This window comes from Haemaphysalis longicornis, unplaced genomic scaffold (assembly GCF_048455015.1).
Source record: "Haemaphysalis longicornis isolate Haplotype H1 unplaced genomic scaffold, Haemaphysalis longicornis Haplotype H1 scaffold_1, whole genome shotgun sequence".
Classification (NCBI taxonomy): Eukaryota; Metazoa; Arthropoda; class Arachnida; order Ixodida; family Ixodidae; genus Haemaphysalis; species Haemaphysalis longicornis.
This window is the reverse complement of record NW_027526203.1, coordinates 51,335,172-51,345,178: the sequence shown is the minus strand read 5'-3', so window position 1 is coordinate 51,345,178 and position 10,007 is coordinate 51,335,172. Positions and strand designations below refer to the sequence as shown.

At 47.0% G+C, this 10,007-nt stretch overlaps 1 long non-coding RNA gene across 1 annotated transcript; it reads right to left on the bottom strand.

Annotated features, from left to right (window-relative positions):
- Positions 1 to 3,627: 3,627 nt before the first annotated feature.
- On the bottom strand, positions 3,628 to 9,192 carry LOC144164074 (uncharacterized). The gene is made up of 3 exons (XR_013321037.1): positions 9,004 to 9,192; positions 8,313 to 8,399; positions 3,628 to 4,136 (listed from the first exon to the last, which is right to left on the bottom strand). It is a non-coding gene; the product is annotated as an uncharacterized LOC144164074 (long non-coding RNA).
- Positions 9,193 to 10,007: the final 815 nt, after the last annotated feature.

Genomic DNA, 10,007 nt, shown 5'->3' with positions numbered 1-10,007 from the left:
TGACCTGGCTGTCAACCTATGCACCGCTGCTCTCGAGGCTGATCAGACGTTGCCCAAGAGATCACCGATGGATGAGCCAGAACTACGCAGGCTTCCAGATTTTTGCCTGAACAATACGTACTTCGTCTTTATAGGCCATTTTTACAAGCAAAGGCAGGAGACTCCAATGGGTGCCGCTATTTCGGTCACGGCGGCGAACCTGACCATGGAAGCGCTGGAAGCACGCGCGCTAGCCTCCTTTGCCCCTCAACCAAAAGTGTTCTTGCGTTATGTCGACGATTGTTTCGGCGTCATTCAGAAAGACGCGGCGAACAGCTTGCTGGCCCACCTCAACAGTATGGAACGTGCCATTCAGTTCACGTCAGAAGAGGGGGCCGATGGCAAACTTCCCTTCCTGGACGTCCTCGAGTCTCGGCAGGGCCAGAGGCTACGTTTCAGCGTGTACCGCAACGAAACGCACACAGACCGCTACCTGAACTTCAACTCCGTGCACCCCGCTTCCCGCAAGACGGCTGTTGTTAGCACGCTACTGCAGCGTGCGAAAAGATCGTGCTCGAAGCCCGAGGATGCGGCGGTGGACACGGCAAAGGTACGGGACGACCTGGCTAGCTGCGGTTACCCGAGGCACATTATAAACACAACAGAACGCCAACTGACACGACGGGGACAACTGAACGTGCCTCCTGCCCCGATGAAGCGAGCTCCTGTGCATTACCTTCCAGGAACAAGTAAATGTTTGGCACGTATCCTACGGGAATATGACGTGCAGGTGGCCCACGTTCCAGCCAAAAAGATGCGCCATGAGCTCGTGAGAGTCAAGGACCGCTTGCCCAAGGAGCGCTTCCCCGGTGTGGTATACGAGATACCTTGTGCAGACTGCAGTGGCGTGCATATAGGGGAATCAGGAAATTATAAGAATCGTCTGCAGCAGTACGCACGTGACGTAAAGAATAAAAGCGTCCGCAACAATGCTTTAGCCAAACACGCCGTCGTGAATGACCACAAGATTGATTGGGACAATGCAAGAATCGTCGCTACAGAAAAAGTGACCATCACGGCTACATCTGGAATCACTAATCATTCAGACCACATCTAACACAGTCAATCGTAACGACGTAAATCTAAACCCATCTACTCACGCTCTTTGCAGTGATTATAGAAGCCCACTTAAACGACCCACTTCTGGTGATGCATTTATTGTGAACAAGGCTTCGGTGCTGGAAGCCCAAACGTCAGTACGTTTTTTTTGGACTGGTCGGCGTCTCTTTTTCGTTCCTAATGCACCCTCCCGGCCAGACGGGATTCCATCATGCTCTCGATTTCACCTATGTAGGATGCGTCGCAATCCTTGCATGGAATTTTGTAGGCAACACCGGGGAATCTTGATTTTTCTAAAGGGTCCTTCACGCGTACCAGCTCCTGATTAAGCCTGTTCGTTGGCATGTGTGCAATTTTAACGCCATATGTGCCAGACAGCCTTGCAAGAGCTTCACTGATGTCTTGCGTGTAGAGGACGGCAGCGCGGGTTTGCCTGTATTTTTAGGAACCCTTTCGGGGGAGGCAACTGAAGCCCGCAATTGTTGCGTCCTCACAAGCTTTGAAGGGTAGCCATTGCTGCGAAGGTCCTTCCTTACCACGGCTAGCTCTTGCTTGCGCAGACCAGGCTCAGAGCAGATTCGTGATGCGCGTGAGAAGAGTGCAGCGGCGACGGAGCGTTTTTGGCCTATAGGATGCGCAGAGTCGAACCCCAGGTATCTACTCGTGTGGGTCGGCTTTCGATACACACTGGTTGTAAATCCTTTGGCCGACCGTCTCACAAGTACGTCGAAGAAGGTGATCTGTCCATTATTTTCCTGTTCCATGGTGAACTGGATGCTTGGAACACAAGAGTTTAGATGCTCAAATAAAGGCATTACGTCTCGGCGGTGGATCACACAAAAACAGTCGTCTACGTAGCAGACAAAGATCTTGGGGCCGTCTTGTACGAGTATAGCGCAGAATTTTCTAGAGCCTCTAGGACAATATTCGCACAGACTACTGAAACGGAAGCTCCCATCCCTGTTCGAAACCGCTGGTCCGTTGAAAACAAAATATATGTGTTCTGCAGGCCAAATTCCAGGAGACAATATAAGTCTTGCGTCTCAATTGGCGAACGTGAAGGCAGAGATGCATCGTTCTCGAGTAGATCCTTGCAACTCCGGACCGCGTAATTTTGCCTGGAATTTGGCCTGCAGAACACGTTTTGTTTTCAACGTATAATGTTACAAGCAGCGGTTTGGAACAGCGATGGGAGATTCCATTTCAGCAGTCTGTGCGAATATTGCCTTAGAGGCTCTAGAAAATTCTGCGCTATGCTCGTACAAGACGGCCCCAAGATCTTTGTCTGCTACGTAGACGACTGTTTTTGTGTGATCCACGCCGAGATGTAATGCCTTTAATTGAGCATCTAAACTCTTGTGTTCCAAGCAACTAGTTCACCATGGAACAGGAAAATAATGGACAGATCGCCTTCCTCGACGTACTTGTGAGACGGTCGGCCAAAGGATTTACAACCACTGTGTATCGAAGGCCGACCCACACGGGTAGATACCTGGGGTTCGACTCTGCGCATCCTATAGGCCAAAAACGCTCCGTCGCCGCTGCACTCTTCTCACGCGCATCACGAATCTGCTCTGAGCCTGGTCTGCGCAAGCAAGAGCTAGCCGTGGTAAGGAAGGACCTTCGCAGTAACGGCTACCCTTCAAAGCTTGTGAGGACGCAACAATTGCGGGCTTCAGTTGCCTCCTCCGAAAGGGTTCCTGAAGAAGACAGGCAAAAACGCGCTGCCGTCCCCTACACGCAAGGCATCAGTGAAGCTCTTGCAAGGGTGTTTGGCACATACGGCGTTAAAACTGCACACGTGCCAAGGAACAGGCTTAAGCAGCAGCTGGTACGCGTGAAGGACCCTTTAGAAAATCAAGGTTCCCCGGAGTTGCCTACAAAATTCCATGCAAGGATAGCGATGCATCCTACATAGTTCACTGGAAATTTTTAAAAGAAGAATTCAATAGCACCAGAACGATGTCAAAAAGAGCAATGTAAGCTGAAATGCCTTGGCGGATCATCACCTGGCTACTGACCACGTCATCAATTGGGATTCCGCAAGCATAATCGCGTCAGAGAAGCGCCTGTCGACACGACTACTTTTAGAATCAGTGCATATTCAACCAACTAAAAACACGATTAACCGGTCGCGGGGTAATCTCCCCGAGATACACATGCGCACTCTGCGCCACCGAACCTATAAATAATCGAGACCTTTCTCCCCCCTTTCATTGTGATCAAGGGACCAGTAGGGGCCCCAAAATGTCTTTATTTGTTTTTGACCAGGCGAGTGCCTGCTTGTATTTCATCAACACCGAACTAACCCGCCTGAATCACCACTTTATAGACATTGAGCAATTCTTTGAATTGGTTTATTGTAGCAAGCAACCACTTTATGGACATTGAGCAATTCTTTGAATTGGTTTATTGTAGCAAGCTGTCTTGTTTATTTCCTTATTTTTTTGGCATTTCCTGTCTCATTTGAAATTGGGAGACCAGATAGCGTTTACTACGGGTCATGCACTGGTGACAACAAATATTTGATTTCACTTTAAACAATTGTGAGTTCTGTTTTATTGCTCACCAGCCAATGACCTGAAATATAAGAGGCTCTTAAAACATGTGCTGGCATTTCTTTCCTGCACTGTAGTACAACTAATCATGACTTTTATCATATTTTGTTCACAAATTGTAATATTTAGAAAGTATTCAGCTGAATGAAAACGTTATTTCAGAAGCATGCGCAATCAACAAGGCCTCAATGACTCTCCCCACGTGGTTCACTTGTTTCCGTCACAAATAACCTGATTGCAGCCACATTCCACCCAAGACGAAGGTAACATACCCTCTGGGATGATGAATATTTAAAATGCCTTACGAGTAAGTGCTCAGCACATGAAATTGTGGCATTAAAACAGAAGATCCGTCTGCGGCATCCTTCACTTGGGGCACCGCTTGATCACAAACTTCGAGAAGCTGAAAAATGCTCCATGCGCCGCTCCAGCCAGCAGAAACAATGGAGGACGCAAGTTGGTAGGTGGACCGTTGGCATCCTGCGATTGTGAAGATTTTTATTTAGTAGATGCTCTTCTTTTTGTACCATTGTTCATTTTTCCTTTAACAAGCAGCTGAACTCCTGCAGGTTCTACGAATCATACAAGCATAATAAAATGCAGCAAGGCAGACCAATTGGCAGGTTACCTCAATTTTTCTTTTCTAGGAATGAAAACAATGTAGGTAATCTATACACCACTACAATCAAACCTTTCAATTTTTACCTACTTCACTCCTAACAAGCCCGCATACACGTTAGACATGTGAGAAAGCTGCTACATTTATGCCCACAAACTTAATCAGGCATCAGAAATCGGCAGGGAACGACGTGTTACCTTTAAATGGCACTTTTTTTGTTCAAAACACGTAAATGGGCGAGAAAGGCCCATAACTATAATTTCGTACCCTTATCTGGAATGGTTTTCAGGCAATGCTTACATCTCACTTCAGTACCTTCAGGTGGTGGAGATCTTTGAAAACTCATTGCGGGCAAGTGGGTTGTGTTCAAGCTCTCGTATCTTGCCAGCATATGCTGGATTCCAGCATTCCCAATTCAACGTGACGACTCGAATGTGGTGGATGCAACAAAGAATAAGCACACGCCAAGGGCGTAGCCGGGGGGGGGTCCAGGTGCCCCCCCCCCCCTTCTTCATAATGTTTTATGCCAAGGCTGGGGTGCGGTTTAGGCAGCCTGAAAAACCGCCTGAAGTTACCTGCAGTTTTAAGGACATTCTTGCTCACATAAAGCTGAAAACAAGGGCTATGTCAACGTCTGATCCCTGCGCCCGCTCCAGATGCTGTACCTGTCAATATATACAGCCCGGCTGCATTTCGCGCCGGATACACCGACAAGCGCCGGGAACCTGCTGCGAGCCGATCAAAACAGCCCCACTGTTTCAATGGCGGAACAGCACGGCCGGGGAATGGCAGAACAGCAGGAAAAGCCTCATATAGGCTTACATGTGGTCGGGAGCGTGTCATTCCTTGTCTTTACACTGGTACAAAGTATAATCACATGACAGAGCATGTCGCTGTATTTTGTTCAGTCAACTATCAATCCTTGATATGTTTATTTTTCTACCGACATCGCATTTCATTGACTATTGCAGATCCATAATTTCTGCTGCATAAAAAGCATTGCTCTGCCGATGTTGTATTTCCTCCACATCAACAAAACTACACAATTCTCCTTATTGCGGAGCTTTGTTTTTTTGGCACTATTCCACTGTTTCCTTGACCTCCCTCTTGGTTAGAATCAGCATTCTGTATTTGCTTAACCGGAATTTTACTGAAGCCATGTCTGTTTCGATTTAACAGATAGAAATATAATGAAATTTAAGAAACGTGCAACAAGCTCAACATTCAACAGCAGTGCAATAAGGTGTTCTGCTTAGCGCAAGTTACTACTCACGTTACTAGCACAAAAAATAACAAAAGGCGATTACTTAAGGACGAAGACGCACGTTTGCTAGCTTCACCGCCATAATATACGAATGCGCCGCATGTACAGTCCACTGCGATTCGATGGTTGTCGCGGGAAAGCTACTCTTTCAAACGAAGCAGAAAGAACACCAGCTTTAGCAAATATTCCATGCAAGTTTCGTTATCGTAGGCGTAATAAAGGGCAACCAAGTCCAAGTCTGTGCTTGATAACAACGAATGTACAGCTTGAAACCCAAACGGTGGCAAGTCAGTCGTGCGGGCCATTGTTGTATCATGGAACAGCCAACAAGGGAGCGAAGAGTGCGAAATCTCGATTTTCATGGTTCCGAAACGAAACCGTGGGCTGGTGGCACGCTTGGCCGCTCAATGCTGGCGCGATAACCTTCAAATCGTGCTCGACTGTACTTCATAGCTGACAAGAAAACTTAATAGTCCCTTTTCTAAAGGAAAATCTAAAACCCGAGAATCTTGATAGCAAACATTCAGTGTTGGCCTCCACTTCCTCCCGACGAACTTCGGGGACCGCGCGCCACTCACGAGCGCATTCATGATCACGCTCACGAGCGCGGGTCCGCCTAACCACCTGCTCTGCGGACGAATGATTCGCCCGTGGTCTGCCCATAGACCAGCGAACGGGAATTTAGGTGATCCTAATAATCATCATCATCTAAGCTCCTTAAAGGAGCCATGAAGAGAAAACACAAGTTTGGTTCATTCAAAAGATTGTCTCGTTAGAATCATACTGACACCACTTTTAACGTAAACTTCGCTCAAATAAGCTACATAATTAGGAAAAACGGGAATGGTCATGCGACCCACCAGCTCATTTCCCGCAACAGAACCTATAATGTCACATGAGCTAAGCTCTGCGATTGGCGGAGGCTGGCAGAAGCAGACGCCAATTAGGTAGAGCTTACAAACTAGACGAATGAGCAATTTGCGCTTAAATTTAGGGCACATTCTTTACAAAGCAATAAGAATGATGGGACAAACAGTGGAAGTTACGAAAGCACATGTAAACATAGAAGTACTGATGTGTTCTGCTGTTCGTACTGCGCACAGCATGCTTGGTTTAGCTGCACAGCGCTGCGGGGCTTGGGGTTGTCTCAGACGACACTGGCCGATTGACGCAAGCAACGGTGTCTTACGTGACCCCATTTGTCGAGCGAGCACTGTTTCAGGGAACGAATATTTTCTCCCAGAACAAAAACAAGCCAGATTTAAATGCGGGCAAAAACAAACCAAACGCTTGCCACGGTATGGTGGCGTCATCTAGGTTACAGAACGTAAAAAAAACGCGGGAACAAACCAACACCGCTGTACAGGGTGGAGACAACCTTTGAACGGTCCCGTGCCGCCGCAATTGGGCCAACAGGCTCAACGCGTTATTCTTTTCGTTTCCCACGAGACCTAGCAACGCGAAACAGACAATATGATTCAAACTTCTTCAGTAAACCGCGTTGCGGCGATAATTTTAGCGCGGTTTTGACACAATGACTTGCTTCGGTGGCGAGCGAGCAACCGAAAATGGCGGCGCCAGCGTATACGTGTCTCTGCCCTGTACGGCGGATGCGTGAATGAAGGTACTCTAGGCTGCAGAGCGGTCGGTTCCTGTGATGTCACTTGGGACCACGAAAACGCACGATTGAGCGGGAAAATCAAAATTTTAACCTAAATTGTTTAATTTCTCAGTGAATAAAGCACCGTTTGTATCCAGACAAGCGCTGGGGGCACTATAAAACACGAAATCTTTCGAATAAAACCAACTTGCATTTTCTCTTCATGGCTCCTTTAAGGTGGGCTTTACAGTTAGCGTTGAGCATACACAAATCGCATGTTAAAGTCAGTTATTTCAAGCATCGTTTGCAAAACAACGCGCAAGATGCCTTGCCTACATATTTCCCCGTCCCATCTTTTGGTCGACCACGGCTCCCCCCCCCCCCCCCCCCCCCCCCCCCGAAAAAAAATTCCTTGCGCCTGGCAAACGCCCAATCAGGAGTACGTTCAGCATGCACGTCGGTTGTTTAAAAAAAAGGGTGTAATGTATTGCTCAGAAGACTCAATGCTTGCACGCATCTTGGAGCAGCAACGGCCTTGGCAGATGTGTTTGAGTGGTTTTCCTCTCTCATAACATCCACAGTGCTTTCAGGAAAAGCCCCAGGCCCAACAATTAGCATGTTCCAGTTAAGAATAGTGCTGCAGATACTTTACATTTTTCAAATCTTTTTCTTTGTGGAAGGATGTTTCTTTATTGGCGGTACAGCACTAGCGTGCGTAAATCGCAGCCTTCAGAACCCCAATCAGGCCTGTTTAAAATGGTACAGGCAGTTACATAACTATTTGAAAAAGTGGACTGCAAGGACTGTCAATTCACACGATAAACATCCAAAAAATAGCTGAAAACAGAACTGGTAAGGCTTTATCGAAGACTAAACTACAAAGGTAATAACATTTTTGTGTCACCACCTAAGAAATATGGCTTCACCGTAAACATGACTAACACCAGGAAGTTCGTATACATGGTGATTAACTGCTACGCCCACATTATGATTTTGGGTGAAACTGAGTTTTCCGAAATTAACAATAAAGGTTGCCATTGAGCGCCTACATGTTAGGTTATGCATGAAACACCAATAATTGTTACGGGGGAGAGAACTTGTACATACAAGTGATCGAACAATATTCAAGTATGATAGCCCACTGTGCTACCAAAACTGTGTTTGAAAACTTACGTTCTGGAGGCCAAACACTGTTGACAATGCTTGTGGCTCTTGTCCGGTTGAATGGAGGGACGTGATGCGCTCAGACCGTCCAGAGGTCTAAAACGGGATGACACATGATTACCACACATGCAAGAATGGAAATGATTAGGTGCACGAATGTTACGTCTCGGGCACACAACATTCAGCCAAAATCACTGCCCGCGTACCGCGGCACCGTACACATGGTGAGGTGGCTCGCCGCAAACGCAACGAAGCTTGCGAGGCGCGCACATTCGCTCGCAAACGATTCTCCCTCGCAATTCCCAACACGGCACAAACGACTGCGGTGATCAACGAAGGTGAAAACGCTGCGCAGCACAGTTTAGAGGAGTAGCCGCCCGTGTTCTGATAAACTACGCGTAAGACGTGGTTCGCAGTGGTGAACTCTGAAGCTGTTCAATATAGTGCTGCGGAATGGGAAACGTTACTGAGTTACTGAGCCACGGCGTTACTGAGCGCCAGTGCGTTTAGCGCTCAATGCAAGCACCACAATCTTTCGCACATCGCCTTTCTAGAGACGAGCCCTCTAGGTTCAACCTCGCCAGTTCAGTTAAACAATTCACACACGCGTGCTCCTGTTAACGAATCCTTAAAGCGGCGATGACAGCTACAAACGACATCCAGTGACAAGAAAGGCGGCAAATGTGACGAGACAGCTTACCGAGAGGAGCCGACGCAGAAGAGCGAGCGACGTTCAGAGGCAAGCGCCAACGAAATTAGCCGTCTTCAGGTGGCAAAGTTGTTCTCAAATACTTCATCGCGAAGTCGAACACGACAGACACAACCGAAGACGACGAGGTGCCCAATTAATCATAATAACTGTGCTTGTTTAACCGCACACCACAGTAAACACAACCGTTGAAAGACGGGTCACGGGGTATCTGTTCCGGAATCCGGCCACGCCGCTGCGCGCCGTACTCAGGGTATCGGCCGTTGGCAGGGAGTTGCGTAAACAAATTAAAACGACAACAATAAATAATTGCCTATTTTACTGAATATAACAGTAACTTATTATTTTTTTGTGTGTAATATAATAAAGAAGCTTAGATATTTAAAGTTTACAAACACAAAACGCGAACTGAAGCTTATGGCGCTCGATTTGAACGTTAAAAAAAGCAGTAGATAGTAAGATAACACTCCGCAATGAAATTTGGCAGTGTTCTAGTGTAAGTAATCGTATTATTATTTGGCGTCTGTTTATTTAGCGCCCGATTTCATGCCCCTACCTCCCCAACTTTTGTTTTCTTTTGATATCTGCCTTGTTCTCCAACGTTGTTTCTGCAGGAGAAACTAGGTGGTCTGTTTATTGCATTTGTACACAATATTTACGGTCGCTAACAATAAGAATGGAATAAAATTGTGATTGCTAGTACGTTACAACTCCACTGAGTGACGAGAATGACTGTTGTCAGAGAGGGCTATGATTGTGCTGGTGGGGCAGGAGAGGAACAGGGAACGACGGAATGATGATACAGATGTCACAGTTCAAGGCTGTGCTGTGCTCCGTGCAAGGCTGTAGAAAACAAAAAGTGGGAGGGGGAGTGTTATTCTGTCGAAGTCGTAACAAGCAAGGGCTGATATTTTTTCCTGTTTCAACTTCGGTGCTGCCGCTGCTTTTTATTGAATTTGGCAGCTTTTTTTTTTCTTTTGAACATTTTTGACGAG